The sequence below is a fragment of the Eupeodes corollae genome, chromosome 3 (assembly GCF_945859685.1).
Source record: "Eupeodes corollae chromosome 3, idEupCoro1.1, whole genome shotgun sequence".
Lineage (NCBI taxonomy): Eukaryota > Metazoa > Arthropoda > Insecta > Diptera > Syrphidae > Eupeodes > Eupeodes corollae.
In genome coordinates this window covers 25071563-25090151 of record NC_079149.1, presented here as the reverse complement: position 1 = coordinate 25090151, position 18589 = coordinate 25071563, and the positions used below count along the sequence as shown (strand labels likewise).

The 18589-nt window shown below is 31.7% G+C and overlaps 1 protein-coding gene across 4 annotated transcripts in view; it reads left to right on the top strand.

Annotated features, from left to right (window-relative positions):
* LOC129949207 (potassium voltage-gated channel subfamily H member 2) overlaps positions 1-18589 on the top strand; it is a 613952-nt gene that overhangs the window by 311347 nt on the left and 284016 nt on the right. The gene's annotated exons all lie outside the window — the stretch shown is intronic.

Below are 18589 nucleotides of genomic sequence, written 5' to 3'. Positions count from 1 at the left end.
CGTAGAGTCGAAATAAAAGATTTTAAGAGAGATGCCTGTGCGTGCTTGTATACGTCCGTACGTTTGCTACGTTTTTTAGCCGTCCATAGCTCAAGAACCGGTAGAGATTTTGACTTCGAATAGATTTTTTTATACAGGCAGTAATGCAGAAAGATGTAGAAAAGACTCTCAAAAAAATTGATTGGTTGGTTTTTTTTTTACCATAGCAATTTAAAAAAGGTGAACATTTTGGTTAACCCTAAATATCTCACGAACAAATAACGCTAGAGACTTGAATTAAATTGTATAATATATATTGTGACGCGACACAAAACAAATACATTTTTTGGAAACAAATTCCAATTAAAGGATATTTTTATAAATCAAAAAAACTGAAACAAAATACTTGTCACCTCAAATATTTTACGAACAAAAAAAATGATTTTATCTCCAAGATAAATTTGTGCAACAAAAAAAATGTTTTTACCATCTGGTAAAATTTTGAGAAAAATTGAATTGAAAGTTTTCTTATAAGAAATAAAAACTTAAAAAAAGCATTACTTAAACTTCGTAAAAATTGATTTGGAAAAATGGGTTTACACTAATTTTATCTTATAAGAAATAATGTTCACTAAAATTTTGAAAATAATAGAATAGTCAGAGGTATTTCAATGTTAAATTCCATTACAAAAGTATTTGCTAGAATCCTATTCAAAAGACTTATCAATTGGGTAGGATCAAACAATCGCTTAAGCACGTTTCAAGCTGGTTTTCGTGAGGGCTTTTCAACGGTTGACCATATTGTTGTTTTATCCAGTATTGCTAACAAATTTTTTCCAAAAGCAAAAGAAGATGTATGTTTGCTTTGTCGACTTAAAATCTCCATTTGATACCGTCAATCGACAATCATTAAAAAAATATCCTTTGTGTGTAAAACTTATGCTACATAAATTTGGGAAGGGTCGCGATTTCAAATTGGTTTCAAACAACTGCAGGTGTTCCGCAAGGATGAATCCTCAGCCTAATCTTGTTTGCCCTTTACATTGATGATATTTCAGATAATTTACCTGGTGTTTGTCTGTTTGTTTTTCTGATATTCGTATAAAAGTACTTCTTTACGCGGATGAATTGGTTATGCTAGCATATAACCCATCGTCTCTCTAGTTACAAATCAATATGGTCCACACGTACTGCAATATCTGGGACCTTAAAATAAACTCAGAGAAAACATAGATTATTGCACTAGATATTTCAAAAGCATTTGGTAGGGTTTGGTATCAGGCTCTCTTATCGAAAATGCGTGCTTTCGGTTTTCATGAATCCCTTTTTCATTAGATGAGGAATTACCTTTCGAATTGTTCAATACAAGTTCTATTAGATGGATTCAAAAACCACAAAATAAATGCTGGTGTGCCCCAGGGCTCTGTTTTATCTCCAACACTCTTTCTCATTTTTATTAAGGATCTCTTGTCTGCAACATATAATCCAATACATTGCTGACGATAGATTTCCTAGCTTTTCATATTCGTTTTCAGATTTACATCCCTCTTCTTCGGATGTGGAACTGCAACGACAAAATATGATAAGCTCATTAAATTCCGATCAAAACAGCATTGTACAGTGGGGAATAAGAAACCGCGTGGAATTTAATGCTTCGAAAACGCAATGCTGTCTTGTATCGTTAAAGCGAAATATACCCCCCTGCCATTATCCATAAATGGCACTTGCATCGAGGAAACTGAACACCTCGAAATCCTCGGTATGTGTATCAATAACCACCTTTTGTGGAACGATCACATACGCGATGTCGCCAAAAATGGGTTTTCTAAGGCGATGCAAGAAGTTTTTCTCCCCCTCTGATCAGGCTGTTATCTAAAAGACTTACATATGTACGTCCAAAGCTTGAGTATAACTCTCATATCTGGGCTGGTGCTCCTGCAACTTACTTAAGCCTCTTGGATAGTATTGAACGTAGTAGATGATAATATCATCATAAATTCATTTAGTTCACTTGAACATCGTCGTAAGATCTCTTGTCTGACCCTTTTTTACCGTTATTTTAACGGCTTGTGCTCTAGTGAAATAGCCAGTTGCATTCCTCCCCTTAAATAGTTCAACCGTAATACTCGCGCTTCTAGGAATGCTCATCAGCATACCCTTGAGCCCAACTTCGGTCGTACTGTCAAGTACAGAGATTCGTTCTTTAGCCGTACTATGCGAATGTGGAATGCCTTGCCACACTCTGTCTTTCCCAGCTATTGCAATATTCAGAAATTCAAAACCAATTTGCACCGACATCTTCTTTCAAACCCTCTCTCCCTTTCCTAGTGCTCACACTGTGTCTACATAATAAGGGTAATATATCCCTTTGAGTGTGCTCTTATTATAAAAAAAAAAATAGATAATGCTATTTGAGTTGTAGAAAGTTGAGAAAAGAAAGGTGGTTCCTTAACAACTAACCTTTTGAAATAGTACAGGAATTCAAATATCTGGGAATGTTGATGTATGCTGACGGTAGCTTCAATAAAAATGTTCAGCTTAAGAGTATAGAAGCTAAAGTAGCTCTCAAAGTAATGTGGCCAACTTTCTTCGCAAACAAAAACATAGACTTAGGATCTAACTACCGAATTTTCCAAGCAACCATTAACACTGCTTGTCTTACGGTATTCAAGTTTTTGGTCACAATTATTTTGAAAAATTTCAGTTGATACAACGCCTCTTTTTTTTAAAAGATTATTTCGGTTACCTAATTCGACTCCAACCTATGCAATTCATGTTAAGTCTGGAATTGCGCCGATTTAAATTAAAAATTTCAAATTGCATGCAGATTTTCTTACAAAAGTAATGAGTAAACCAAGTTCAAATCTTCACACATCTATCATGAAGGTTCTTTTGCATCTCCATCTAAGAAATGGACTCAACTAGCCCGATTGCATAATGTTTCTCTTGAACTGACTGAGTTTAACGTAGCTTACTGGTAAGATATCTTTTCGAATATTGAACTATATTCCGCATAAGTCAGATTTACATGAAGATATAAACCATTTCGTAGCTATTTGTGCGATACTACAAGAAATTCGAAGGCTCTATTTTCAACATAGTGTCCACTCTAGAGAACAAATGTTTGGCGTAATGAACGGATTCGTTGGGTGGACAAATTTGTTCATGTTCTGTGACCATGCTTTAAATTATCGAAGAAGCTTTTCAACCTTTTAATTTTTCCTTTTCCTATAGGAAGTTATTGTAATGGGTCCGATTTGTCAAATGGAAAATTTTGACATTTCTCGACGTTTCAAGGTCCCTAGAGTCGAAATAAAAGATTTTTAGAAAGATGTCTTTTGCGTGCGTGTGTACGTACGTTCGCGACGTTTTTTTCGTTGTGCATAGCTGAAGAACCAGAAGAGATATCGATTTCAAATAAATTTTGTTATATAGATAATAAGGCAGAAAGATGCAGAAAGCGCTCTCAAGAAAATTGCGTGGGTGGTTTTCTTACCATAGCAGTTTGAAAAAAATGTGAAAATTTTGTTTAACCCTAAATATCTAGAGACTTGAATTAAATTTAATATAATAAATTGTAACGTGATATCAAAGAAATATATTCTTTGAAAAAAATTCGTTTAACGTTTTTTTTTATAAATTAAAAAAACTGAACAAAAAAATTTGTCACCTCCAAAAATTTTACGACTAAAATCTGATTTCATCTCTAAAACAATTTTGTGCAACGAAGAATAATGTTTTTGACATCTGATTCAATTTTGAGAAAAATCGAATTGACAGTTTTTTTTAATAAAAAATAAAAAATCTAAAAAAAACATTACTCAAAGTTCGTAAAAATTAAATATCGATTCAAATATCTTTTCAAAAACATGAAATTTAGGCTTCAATTTTATTTTATCTTATAAAAAGTTGTTTTTAACATTCTGAAAAATTTTAAGAAAAATCGAATTAACAATTTTTTTACAAAAAATAAAAACCTAAAACAAAAATTAATAAAATTTGGTAAAAAATGACTTTCGACTCAAATATCTTTTCAAAACTTTGAAATATTGGCTTCAAACTAATATTATCTTATAAGAAATATTTTTCAACATTCGATAAAATTTAGAAAAAAAATCGAATTCACAGTTTTTTTTACAAAAAAATAAAACTCTAAAAAAAACAATACTAAAACTTGGTAAAAATTTACTTTCGACTCAAATAGCTTTTCAAAAATTAAAAATATTGGCTTCAAACTAATATTATTTCAAAGAAAATATTGTTTTCAATGTTCAGTAATTTGTATATAAAAATCCAACAGTCTGTTTTTTCATTAAAAATAAAATGTACAAAAAATAGTACGCAAATTTGGTAAAAATTGATACGAGTACATAGAGACAAACTTTTAAGCAAGAAAAATCGACAGAAGGGGTGGGAAGTTATCAGTGTGGGTCGCATCCCAGCCTCTTTTTTTATTATTTTATTAATAAAATAATAATAATAAAATAATAAATAAAAACCTACAAAAAAGCATTACTCAAAGTTCGTAAGAATTGATTTTCGACTAAAATATCTTTTCAAATATTTGAGATATTGGCTTCAAACTTATTTTATCTCACAGAAAATATTGTTTCTGAAATTCAGAAATTATTATAAAAAATCCAATAGTCAGTTTTTTTTATACAAATTGAAATTTACAAAAATTAGTACGCAAATGCTGCTAAAAGTAAAAATTGATTAACGACTAAAAATCTCGTTAACCAAACCCGATTTTAAAATCGAACTAATTCATCATATGACAAATTTGATTTGTTATTTTTAAATTTTTTTAGAATAATTCAACTGATACCTTTTTTAACAAAACAAGAAAACCTACAAACCTTCTAAGCAAGATAAACCGACAGACGGAATTGGAAGTTATCAGTGTGGGTCGTATTCCAGATTCTTTTTTATTTGAGGTGGTGCAAAGTTGAGAACAAGGGCCTACGACTTACAACCCTTAATTATTACTGTCTGCCAGTACTGTTGTAAGGGATTAAGGGGACTTTTAGCTTTAAGCTGAATACAAATGGTTAATTTGAAAAAGCTCTTTTCATAACAAGGATTGAAGTTTTTTGTCTAAAAATTCGAGACATCAAATTAACCAAGTAGTATTTTTAGTTGGCCAACCAAGGCTTATGCAAAGAACACAGTCAATGGACTTTTTTAAGAAATTTTACTTTTATTTTTATGTTAAAAAAAATATTTGTATTGGATAAAATAAGTTTGGAGACAATATCTTCCTTTGTCCCCAAAATAATTGTGTCGACAGTCAATTTTAAACTTTTCATAGGAATTATTTGTAATTTCTCAACATTTCAAGGTAATTAGAAGCTGTATAAAAGATTTGTAGGGTCTTAAAAAGTTTGGTTTTAAAAAAATATTTCACAATTATTTTTAGACACTTTGGAATGTCGAAAAAGGCCAAAATTAATTTTTTTTTTGGAGAGATTTCAAGAACGTTTATTTTTTTTTAATTTTAGTGAACGTTGCGTAAATAAGAAGGGTCAATTCTCTTACAAAGACTCGAGCATCATAAGTCTTTTTCTCTCTCTAAAATAGAAAAATCACTTGACTTTCAAAGTATAGCTACAGCATAACTATTTCCATTGTTTCCACCCGTCAATTGAGTGTCTATTTCTAAGTTAAAAGTCTTAATGTTCAATTTTCACTCGAATTGATGAAATAGTTAAAAGGTTTGTTTATAGTTTGGGTGTGGTATGTCTTAAGTGTCTTAAGTATTTAAAGAAGAAAGCGCCATCAAGAGTTCAATGCCTTTATAAATATCTTATCAGCTTATTTGTCTCCTTCTTTTATTTTAAAGTTAGAAAAGTAACGTAAAAATAACAAACTTAGGTTGAAGTCTAGACACTTCAGATTTTCAAGAAGATATAAAACGTAAAGATACTTAAAAGAAAAACGATATCTATTTCCTTTTCTTCTACGATACGATTGTTCAAAATTAAGAAACTTATGATTTCAAGATGCGAAAATCTTTTAAGCTGTCTTTTAAGATTCTTGACAAATGTAACAATGTATTAAGTTACTGTGTAGTTATTAAAATCTGACCACATGCTTATAAGAAATCAATAACTTGGAAATAACACTTTAAGGTTTAAGACTTGGGTTTTATTATATTTTTGTGCCTCAACTGTCAGTAACGAGTGGACATATTTTATAGGTTTCTTTCAATTGTTGTAACTGACAGAAATTGATGAACAAAACAAACTTAAAAAACATTAAATAAAATTCCTTAAAAATGAATATACAATAAAATAAATTTAGTTAATTTAAGCTCACTGCCAGTTTTAAGAATCATTTTAATTTATTTTCTTGTTATTTAAATTTTATTGCAGTATAACTTTCAATTTTAAATCATTCAAGTATTTCTCAATTTTCTCGGATATAATTTCTAAATTTAATGAAATTTACTCAGAATAAAGATTCAGATTTGTTTGAAAAGTTTCGTAAATCTTTTTAGGGAAATTTTCTTGTGTAAATATAATTTATAACATTATACAAACATATGAATCGTTAACAAAGAAATATGGATATTTTATTTACATCCTTCCAAAATTCAAACGAAAACAAAATACAAAACAGAATAATTCATATGAAATTGATTATCTATGAATATACATTTGTGTGGATGTACATATGTATTTTGTAAATAACAATAAAACTCTCCACATCATTAGACAGAGATTTATAAAATGTATATATTAGTTATACACATGATATACTGAATGATACAAAGTCGGTTTGTTAAGTGGGTACAAGTCAAATAATTGTATAAACAAAACATGCAATTAATTATTTATTCATCTATAATTAATATTGGTTTTCATTAGATTTGTTTTCTTATGGATATACAAATTATTAAAATTGAATAGTTCGCTTTGTTGTTCATGTACATATAATTCTGGAAATCGAAATGGCAAAAACATAGTAATTATTAATAATTAATATAACATTAGAGCACATAATAGGAGTATTTAAAATATAAAAGCTTTGTTTCTGCGAAGAGAAGTTCACAAAACGATGATTAGGATTTAAATTAGCCTCTTTTTTTTCTTTTTGTAAGAAAGCATAAGTTTCCTAGTTTTGGATATTCCATGAAAAGTTTTAGAGCAATTTATCAGCAATATTCGTATTTACATTTTTTTTGTAATGCGAAGAAATGTCAATGATGACTAAATTTTTATTTGTCCTTAAGGAAATTAAGTTCCAAAACATGTTACTTAAGGGATTATAATATAAACTAAATACTTGACCTGTTAGACCTGGAACTGGTATATTTTATTCCCAAACAAAGTTATGGAAGAAGGTGTGTTACAAATAAAATGAATCAATAAAAAAATGCGTATACGCCTAGGTGTACGTAAAGATAATTTGAAAAGAAAGTACAATTCAACTGTCATCTAACAATTTTAAAGGATTAAAACATGAAGGAGGTTTTTTGAAAAAAACTAAAGGGTAGTACCCGTGGCGTGCGTTGGTGGGAGGTTAGGACGTAACTTAGAGAGTCCGTATTGGACCTGTAAGTAAGTTGTAAGTTATGGTTAATTAGGCTAGTTTTATGAATATTTGTCTAGCTTTAAGATAGTTTAAAGAATAAATTAATAAAAATGAATTTAAAAAAAAGAGCGTAGAACTTGTCATGCAGGAGGTCTTGGGGTTAATCCTTTCCTGGGCCACTTATGTTTTTTTTACAGGTACTGTCTCTTACGAGAGATTCACAAATCCTACAAGACTTATTTTTGTCATGAAAATTGCTTTCTTAAATTAAGCCGTTTAGATTTGGCTTAAAACTGTAGGTCCCATCCATCCCTGCACATCAAGAATAGTTGAGAGTTGTAGTTCACTAGGCTCTAGTTCTCGACGGAGAGTTGCGCCACCTATTTTTTTGTAACTTCCAACAGGAAGTTATTGTAATTGATCCGATTTGTTACATTAAAAATGTTGACTTTTTAAAGTCGAAATCGAAGATTTTTAGATGCGTGGGTGTAAACGTACGTTCGTTCGTCCGAAGGTTCATGAGGTTTTTTCGTAGTCCATAGCTCAAGAAACAGTAAAGATATAGAGTTCAAATAAATTTTGTTGTACAGATAATAATGCAGAAAGACAGAAAGAAATTAGTTTGTGGTTTTTTTTTACCATAACAATTTAAAATAAAATACACGACTGGATCTTTATGCAAGGAGTCTGTTTAAAAAAGTACCTATAAAATTATTTCTTTATAAACACAAACTTTCCATTTTTTCTTAAAAATATTTTTGGTATGCAGTTGTTTAGTGATTGAATAGAAATTTGGTCTTAGACGAATCATTATCGTTAGCATGTCTCCGTTTTTCGGCTTTCAAACGAAACTAATTTTAATAAATTAGGTGTCAAAACAAAAAGAATTTTTCGTAGACTATGCGAATTGTATTTTATTCAATATTAATTTATAATTTGTTGAAAAACCTTAACTTTTTATTATGTAAACGGTGATTTCTTAAGAGCTTGAGAACTTTTAAAAAAAAACGCATAAAATTTGCAAAATCTCATCGATTCTTTATTTGAAACGTTAGATTGGTCCATGACATTTACTTTTTGAAGATAATTTCATTTTAATGTTGACCGCGGCTGCGTCTTAGGTGGTCGATTCGGAAAGTCCAATTTTGGGTAACTTTTTCGAGCATTTCGGCCGGAATAGCCCGAATTTCTTCGGAAATGTTGTCTTCCAAAGCTGGAATAGTTGCTGGCTTATTTGTATAGACTTTAGACTTGACGTAGCCCCACAAAAAATAGTCTAAAGGCGTCAAATCGCATGATCTTGGTGGCCAACTTACCGGTCCATTCCTTGAGATGAATTGTTCTCCGAAGTTTTCCCTCAAAATGGCCATAGAATCGCGAGCTGTGTGGCATGTAGCGCCATCTTGTTGAAACCACATGTCAACCAAGTTCAGTTCTTCCATTTTTGGCAACAAAAAGTTTGTTAGCATTGAACGATAGCGATCGCCATTCACCGTAACGTTGCGTCCAACAGCATCTTTGAAAAAATACGGTCCAATGATTCCACCAGCGTACAAACCACACCAAACAGTGCATTTTTCGGGATGCATAGGCAGTTCTTGAACGGCTTCTGGTTGCTCTTCACTCCAAATGCGGCAATTTCGCTTATTTACGTAGCCATTCAACCAGAAATGAGCCTCATCGCTGAACAAAATTTGTCGATAAAAAAGCGGATTTTCTGCCAACTTTTCTAGGGCCCATTCACTGAAAATTCGACGTTGTGGTAGATCGTTCGGCTTCAGTTCTTGCACGAGCTGTATTTTATACGGTTTTACACCAAGATCTTTGCGTAAAATCTTCCATGTGGTCGAATAACACAAACCCAATTGCTGCGAACGGCGACGAATCGACATTTCACGGTCTTCAGCAACACTCTCAGAAACAGACGCAATATTCTCTTCTGTACGCACTGTACGCATTCGTGTGGTTGGTTTAATGTCCAATAAAGTAAACTGAGTGCGAAACTTGGTCACAATCGTATTAATTGTTTGCTCACTTATAAGATTATGTAGACCATAAATCGGACGTAAAGCGCGAAACCCATTTCGAACCGAACACTGATTTTGGTAATAAAATTCAATGATTTGCAAGCGTTGCTCGTTAGTAAGTCTATTCATGATGAAATGTCAAAGCATACTGAGCATCTTTCTCTTTGACACCATGTCTGAAATCCAGCGTGATCTGTCAAATACTAATACATGAAAATCCTAACCTCAAAAAAATCACCCTTTATAATAAAAATGTGAAAAACTCGAAAAATATTATGTTTAGGAAAATGGTTTGTGTATTTGAATGAACTTATCGAATACACACCATTTTTTGTCGGTAAGATAGTTTTCAGGTATTTCCTTTCTATACACAAAGGCGCGATTTATCCCAAGACACAACTCATCCCGGATATCAAAAATACTTGTAAGCATACTTAACGAAAACAATCGTTTGTGTATTCAACTAGTTCGTTCAAAGCTTTTTCCTTTGGATAGCTTTATTTTAATTTCATATTAGAAGAACCAGGATGGAAAATAAGTTATCTGAAGATAAGAAAGAGGCAGAATATGTATGTTTAAATTGTAAAGCGGTCGCCTATTGGTTGTGTACTTAGGCAGGTGTCTAAAACGAATAAGGAATAGGTCATTGGAGTGCTCAGCCATGTTTATGATGATAATAAGGGAATGTTATTGATGATGGAAGGTACTTACTACAATTCAATCACAGTTCATCTTTCCTACAAGTTTTCAGCTGTAGCATCTAGTAATTACGTTCAATCTATTTTTTTCGTTGAAGTTTGCAGTAGTTGCAGAAGCTTTACGTAATACCTATATAGGTATAATGTGTATACGTTGAACAAGTGATTCTAATAGAAAATACGTATACTCTTTCTGGCCTATATCTTTCGGTCTTCCAAAATTTAAATGCCATTTTATAAATCAAAAAACCCTTGATTTTAAAATTTTCTTTTGAAAATCGTTAGAGCGGTTTTTTATTAAATTAATTTTGTATACATAATTTTTTTTAATTTTGTTCTTAAAATAGTTTTGGTATGGTGTTTGTTAGTGATTGTAAATATACGATTTACATTTCAATGTAAAATGTTGACCCGTTTTTGAGATATAGAATTTTGAAAAAAAAAATCAATGTTATTTAAAAATCCAAACAATAAAATATTGCACTTTTGATAATCAAATATTGTTAAGTCAATATTAGACCTCGTTAGAAAAACAAAATAACTGTTCTATGAGTGGAACCTTTTCTGAGCAATACAAAAATATGCTTTTCTTATTAAAAGCAGCCAATTTAAAAAAAAAAAATAGAGAAAATTAAAAAAAAATCAATCGGTTTGTTTTTGAGAATATTCAAATTTTCGTATTTTGACCAAAAAAATTGTATGGAGGCCACTGTTAGTTTTGATCCAACAAAAAAAATTAAAAACGTGAACTCAATCGACTCAAAACCGACGACCAACTTTTTACCGTTAGCTTTGTCACAGTAAAAACCGTTTTTTTTAAATATATGGCTATTCATAAAAATAGCAGTGCATGACAAAGTACTACGTACGAAGTAAGGAAAACTGTAATAAGTTATATGAAAGTATACAAATAATGTTAGCTTACAATTAGCCACTCGATAACGGATAACTTCTTCTGCTCAAATCATGATTTTGCCCTTTTTGACGTATGCTTTGGGTCATAGTCTTGTTGGTATACCCAAACTAACGCATTTCCTGTTCAGCATATAGGGTAACATAACCTCCTCGAGAATTTTCACATACTCGGTTACATCTCTTATACCCCCGATGGGATTATTAGGCCCGACCTCGTAACATGAAAAGTAAGCCCATATCATAATTTTCCGCCCACCATGCTTCACTGTTTTAATGGTTTACCGTGGATCGTATGCTGCATTTTAGGGTCTTCGCACATATTCTCGACGACCCTTAGACCCAAAAAGGACACTTTGCTTTCACCGCTCCATAGAACATTCCTCCACTTCTCTTTTGCCCAATCTCTATGTGCTTTAACAAACTCCATTATCTTTGCCACATGCCTTTTCGTCAAGAATGGTACCGTGGACTTCGGGTTGGTAACTTCGCTTATAAAATACGTCTTCGTATTGTGACAGCGCTAACAGACAGTTGAAGTCCATTTCTTATTTTTCTAGAGCCTATGGAAGGGTTCTGTTTTGCTAACTGAACAATTTTTCTGTCAGTTCTTTCAGTAGTCATCCTTTTTAGGCCTCACGTTTTCGGTTTATTTTGCCATTTTAACGTGTTACTGACCATTTTTGCTGAGCAGCCTAGGATGTCTGGAATATTTTGGTAGGTTTTTCCCTCCAAACGCAGTTTTTGAATAAGTTTTCGAATTGAAACGGCACGAAATCAAAGACATTTCAAGCTAACGTACTTTAAAGTTAATATTTTATCTCATGGAAAGCCAACTTAAGTAAATTTCTTACATGCATGTGAAAATATGTAAAAAATGTTCATCCTATCACAATAGTTAAGCAAGACTGTGGTTTGCAAAAATAATTCTTATTTCTTAGACTAAAATTTCGTTTCGAAAACATAAATATCTTAGTTATCAAGACATGAAAGAAGACGAAAACATCGCTTAATGCCTGACAATGATGAAAAAGAATATAAACTCCATACTTTCTTTAACCACTAATGTACAAGCATTCCTAAGTTAACTCAATACTTACTTCTTTTAGTTAAAAAAACTCTTATTTTTTTAAATAAAACTATTTCACCAAAAATGTGGTGGATACTTATAAAATAACGATTTTTATTTCAAAAATAAAGTTATACAAAAGTTTATCTCACTATTTTTATTACTGGTTGCTGACTGCTATGAATTTTTCAATTTTAGTTTAGTTTTTTTCTTGAATTTTCAAATGTCTATTATTTAAATTAAGGTAGGGAGTTGGAAGCAGTTCAAATAATTTTACATACAAAGTATTCAAAGCACAACTCTGAAAATGAACTTTGGATCTAGATTATTAAACCTTAAACAAAAAGTGGTTTACATCTTCAAAAATTATTTTTAAAAGTCACAAAATTGAAATCAATTTAATATCGAAAGCTTAACTTTTCACTATTTAGCAAATTGTTAAATACTTACTAAATTATAGGGTATTCCAAAACTTGAAGATAAAAATAGTGATTTTCATTTTTATTACAAATTTTGTACGCAAAACACAACAAGCAAACCTAAATATGGTCATCGAAAACGGAATTATTTATAAAACAAAATAACTAAAAGTTAATAAAGCCATTTTGTGATTTTAACTTTAGTAAAATGTTGAAATTAAGTCAAATGCTAAGATGGTTTCAAATTAGGAAAATCACTTTTTAAGCTTAGAAACTTTCTAAAATTGCTTTAACATTTTATTAAATCTTTCAAAGGACTCGATGTCTTGTAATTCTCAAATTCTTAAGTTAAATACAACATACAATCATCTTTTTCCTGTCCTTTCTTCACCTAATCTATAATATAAGACTCTATCATCTATTTTGCAGTGACGTTCTATCACCAGCTCCTTAAAATCCAAGTCCCTTAAGCCTTTACTATTTTATTTTTGTGCAATAAAATGGAAGAAAAAGAAAAACCTACGAAAGCCTTTCTACTTTTTTATCTGAATGAAGTAACTTTTCTATCCTTCTTCGTTGTGTTCATTCCTTTTATCCGGCGGCGTGAAGAACCACCACGACGACGATAATGGTGCCCTCTTCACTTTTCTACATTCCAATTCATACACACATACATATGTATGTGTATACAACAAAGTAAGGATACAGAATTATGTAAAAATCAATACTGCATTAGCATAAATGTAGTGTTGTAGGGATTTATTTGATAAAAAAAAGGATAACTCAAATGAAAAATAACACATAAAATAAAGAGGAACTTTTAGTACTCTAAGTGCGATATGCATCAATATAAAATATAATTTTCTATATAAAAGTTCTATGTGAAGTAAGTCAAATTTTTTTTTTTTTATTTCACAATTTTTGTAAGTCTATGCTTCTCCCAAAAATAACACATTTATAAAACCCATAATCCCATTAACCCACTTCAAGACACGTGCTTGAAATTCTTAAATTTAGTATGAATATTCTCATGTGTATCTATTTTCTAGATAAGTTCAGCCAAAAGTATCTTACATGGTTTTTTTTTTGTAGGACTTGGTATTTGAAAATTTCAAAGAACTTTGAATTGGTGTCACATGTTTTTTGTCTTTTAAACTTATTCCAGAATGGCTCAACAACAATTTTCGGTTCAGTCTCGTTAGTAAAAGGCCCGACGACTACCCCTCTACCGACGCCGCCCTCTGCCTTTGCTAAAAAAAAAGATATTCAACTCTTACATGCAACTCTGCCCTTGTCACGCAAACTTTTCCACTTTTTGACTGACACTTATCAACAACAGCAGAGAATAGATTTTAGCTTCCTAACAAATAATTCCCTTTTTTATTTTTTTTATTTTTGTTATTGAAATCAACAACAGATTTCTGGGAATTTTTCGCCTCAAAAAATAATAATATTATTATTAAAACGTGCATGACATCATGAACATTATGTAAATCAAGTATCTATGAAATAGAAATACCATCATTTTTCTAATTTAAAGGATAACATAAATTGCCATAACTTGATGGAAATAGAACAGCAGCTGTCGCTGTTAGAAATTTTACACTTTTTTAAATTAAATTTTTATTTCAAAGAATATTTTTAGTTGTTGCGGTGAGGTCCTTGATACAATGATGTAAATTCAAGTTTTGGTTGAAAATTACGAAACAAATTTAAACAGCATCATGTCTTTCATCGTCGCCATCAGTTCATCATTTTACAAAGTGATGCCTCAGCGCCTTAGCAAGAAGTCTTATAGTGCGGTGTTGTAAAAGTAGAGCAAACTTTAACTTTTACCACAACTACATTTCAACACTTCATTGTGTTCTGCGTGTTTTGAATGAATGTTTTTAATTTATTTCTAGAACAAACAAATTTCTGGTATGAAACATTTTAACCTCAGTATTCATTTAAACTTTACAACATTATTTTTTTAGTTTTGCCTCCATTTAAAGATTAAACACATGTTTTTACTTTTCTGTGTAAGTACAAATTTTCTTTTTTTGACTGATACACAGAACAGAAATTAAACAATACTTTTCGAAAAAAAAAGTTTGTCCTAAAAGCAAGTTTGACTTTTTTTTGGTGATTTCTCTATCACTCATATCTATGTATAACATCGTGTTATTAAGGCTGAGATAAAATACCGGAAACAGGATTTCCCTTAAAAAGTTTCATTCCAATATTTTTAAAAATGAGTGTTTTTAAGAGAAATCAAAGGATGTTCATTTTATTGTAACTCAAATCAAATGGTGTGGCGCAACAGTCCGTTGTGAACCAGGGCCTAGTGACTTACAACTCTCAACCATTCCTGTGTGCGAGTACTGTTGTCAGGAATGGAAGGGACCTACAATTTTAGGCCGATTCCCAACGGCTAGTTTGAAAAAGCACTTTTTCATGACAAGAATTACTCTTGAAGGATTTGTCAATTCCTTGCAAGAGGCAGTACCCGCGAAAATTATTATTTTTTTAAATTAAGGTGGCACAGGCAGGGATTGAACCCAAGACCCCTTGCATGACAGTCCAACGCACTAACCATCATGCTACGGGTACTACATTTATTGTAACTGGTGATTTTTAAAAAGCTGTAGGAAAGTTTTTCAAAAAAAAAAACACATATAATATTCAGAAGAATGCATGAAATCTTTATTTCAACCGATAGTACGGTCTATATAATTTAATGTTTTAAGATTATTTTATGCAAGTGTTGACCTTAACTGAGCCTCAAATGGTCCATCTGCGTAGTCCAATTTTGGAAAACTCTTTCCAACATGTCGGCCGGTATCTTACGAAAAAATACTTCAATGTTGTTTTGCAATGCGTCTATTGAAGCGGACTTGTATGTATAGACATGAGCTTTAACATAGCCCCACGTAAAATAGTCTAAGGGCGTTAAATCACATGATCTAGAAGGCCAATTGACCGGTTCCAAACGTGAAATAAATTGTTCACCGAACTCTCCTCTCAATAAGTCCATTGTTGTGCGTGCTGTGTGAAATGCTGTGGCACCGTCTTATTGAAACCACATGTCATGCAAGTCAAGCTCTTGCATTTTCGGCAAAAAAAAGTTGGATGTCATCTCACAGTAGCGCTTTACATTCACAATTATGTACGTTACCCTTCACATCATCTTTGAAGAAGTACGGTCCAATGATGGCACTCCAAAATCGAGAAATTCTGCTTATTTACGTACCCATTGAGCCAAAATTGAGCTTCGTAGCTGAACACAATTTAACGGAAAAAAGTGGATCTTCGGCCAAATTTCCAAGAGCCCATTCACCAAAAATTGTACGTTGCAGTAGGTCGTTCGGCTTCAATTCTTGTCCCTGCTGTTATTTGAAAGACCAAAATTGTCCACGTTATTTAGTAACAGAGGCCCAATTGCTGCGAACGGCGGCAACGAATCGATAATTGATGGTCATCATTAATATTGGCCGATAAAGCTGCGATTTTTTCTTCTCTTCGTAAGCGTCTTGATGGTTTAATGTCCAACAAGGTAAATTTGGTGCGAAATTTAGTCACAATAGCCCGATTAGCGGCTTCAGTAGGTCGATTAAACTGAGCATAAAATGGAAGAAGTGCGCTAGGAACTTTCTTAACAGAGCACGCGTTTTGATAATAAGCGTTGTTCGTTTGTAAAACGATTCATGGTTAAATTAAAGACCAAACTGATGATGTTTGACAGCGAAACCAAACACGAAATATGCGTCAGCTGTTTAAACAGTGCTGCCAAAAAGATAATAGCTTAAAAATGACCCTTTAAAATGGAAGAAATGTCAATAGTACTTTATAAAAGTTGCAGCACCAATTCATAACCAATTCGTAAATTTTTCCAAATTTCATCTTAAAAGTGTAAGATCTTTTTTTTAATGATTCCAAATAAAAATGTCTTAATTTATTAAAGAAAAGGATCTCGGTTATTAATTTTGATAGGATCATCACGAAATCACCTCGGTCAGGTTTCAGAAATGTTGTTAAAAATAAGGGTCTTCTACATCAGTGGCTTCCAATTTCAGCCACAATAATCGATACTTCCAGTTTCACTCCGAAAGCAAATTAATGTTTGATAATTTTGGTAAAGGTGATAACATCATAAGACTTATGGAAACGGCATTTTTTTGCAAATTTTTGTGGCCTGTAACTTAATACCTTAATAGAAACAGGTATAACATTACATTACATTACACACTGCTCAGCACATAAATGTACAGAGTAGAGCGACTAGACTTTGTAAGGCAATAACAAGATAGAAGGACAAAAGAGAAAGAACACATGACAACAGCACGCGGTAGGTTTCGAGACTGTCTGTCTACTAACTTATGCTTGATTTCGGTGATCGATGGGAACCGAAGCTTTATCAATGGCTAGGCCGTTGTCCGGAAACAAGTATAAATACTTTTTCTCTTCTTTATTTGACTCATTTGTTCGTCTTATTTTACTGGACCATAACAGTTGCTTATGTACCATCAATTAAAAATGTAAAGCTTTAGTCACAACGTCAATTTAAAAACATATTCACAAGTTCTTCTTCCAGATAAAGTCTTATAGCCAACACAAGTTTTTGGGAGTGAAGTGATAAAAAATTCCTTTAAATACATTTTTAGATATACATACCATTATATTAAATTCAAAGGTCTGGCATTTTTTTGTCAGCAGTAGGCATGGGTAAAGTTTCTAAAATGGTAATTTTTCCAATTTTGAGTTCAAAATGAAAACCATATGATTGAAACATCAAATAATCAGAAGAAAATCCTTGATTACAAAAACGTTTTGTCCAAGAGATTATGCCAAACATATTTGAATAGTTTTTTAACATTATACCCCAATAACTTTGTGCCTGTTATCAATCAATCAAGATTTTGATCTCAAAATCGGAAACTACCATTTTTGAACGCTCACCCTTCACCACGTCTAAAAAAAACCTGCAAGCCAGTTGAATTTCATGAATTTCGGGTATCACTCCACTCATAAAATTTGCTGCCTGCTCTAGGTCCAATACTGTTAATATCTATTTGGTGTTCCACTGAGTTTTCGAAATGATCATGATGTATTCAGAATCCAAAATTCAATTAAAGCTGTCAGCTCAAATCTAAATAAAAGCCTTTATTAACAAAACTTTTAAAAACCTCTTGAAAGTGTTTCAAATCCTTGAATTTTTTGTAGACGGGCTCGTTACCAAAAAAAAGAACAATTTATTTTCTCTCAAAAACCCTTAAGAGCATATATGTTGCTAGTTGAAGCCTTGCAACTATTAAGTATTCTTCTTAAATTATAAAATACATAGGAATTATGGATTTGAGAATTCATTTTACATTTTATAAGAATGCATGAGAAACAGTTTGTTTCTAGGAGTTAAAGTTCCAGTACCCACGCTAAAACTTGGTATCTTAATAGAAAATATTTTTCCAAACTTATCCAAAAACTTAAACAATTTCCTAACCAAAACACAATTGCATTAAATTTTGACGTTTTCTGCTTCATTTCAAAAGTTCGACCGTTTTCTCCAAACCTTTGAATAGTTTGAAAAAACGTTTCATAATATTTTTGATATGAATTGCATAAGCTACAACGTGCTATTCGACAACTTTTTTCAAAAACACTTGTTTTTTCCTTACATTTGGTGTTTCACTTAAAATTCACGATACTTTTCAGGAAGTTTCTAAGCATTATAATTTCCACCAATATTCCAAATTGTCGGAATTTATTTGAAACAAGACAATTTTCACAAAATTTTTAGCTTATTTATCTTCTATTCCATTCCAATCACTGTCACTGTATCCTGGAACCCAATGAAAATTGCCATAATCGTATCTGTTTTATGATCTTATCAATAACTTACTTTCTTTCTAATATTTTATCAAATTCAAGTGAATAGGTTACTTAATCTTATTGTCATCACATTAAAAAGTT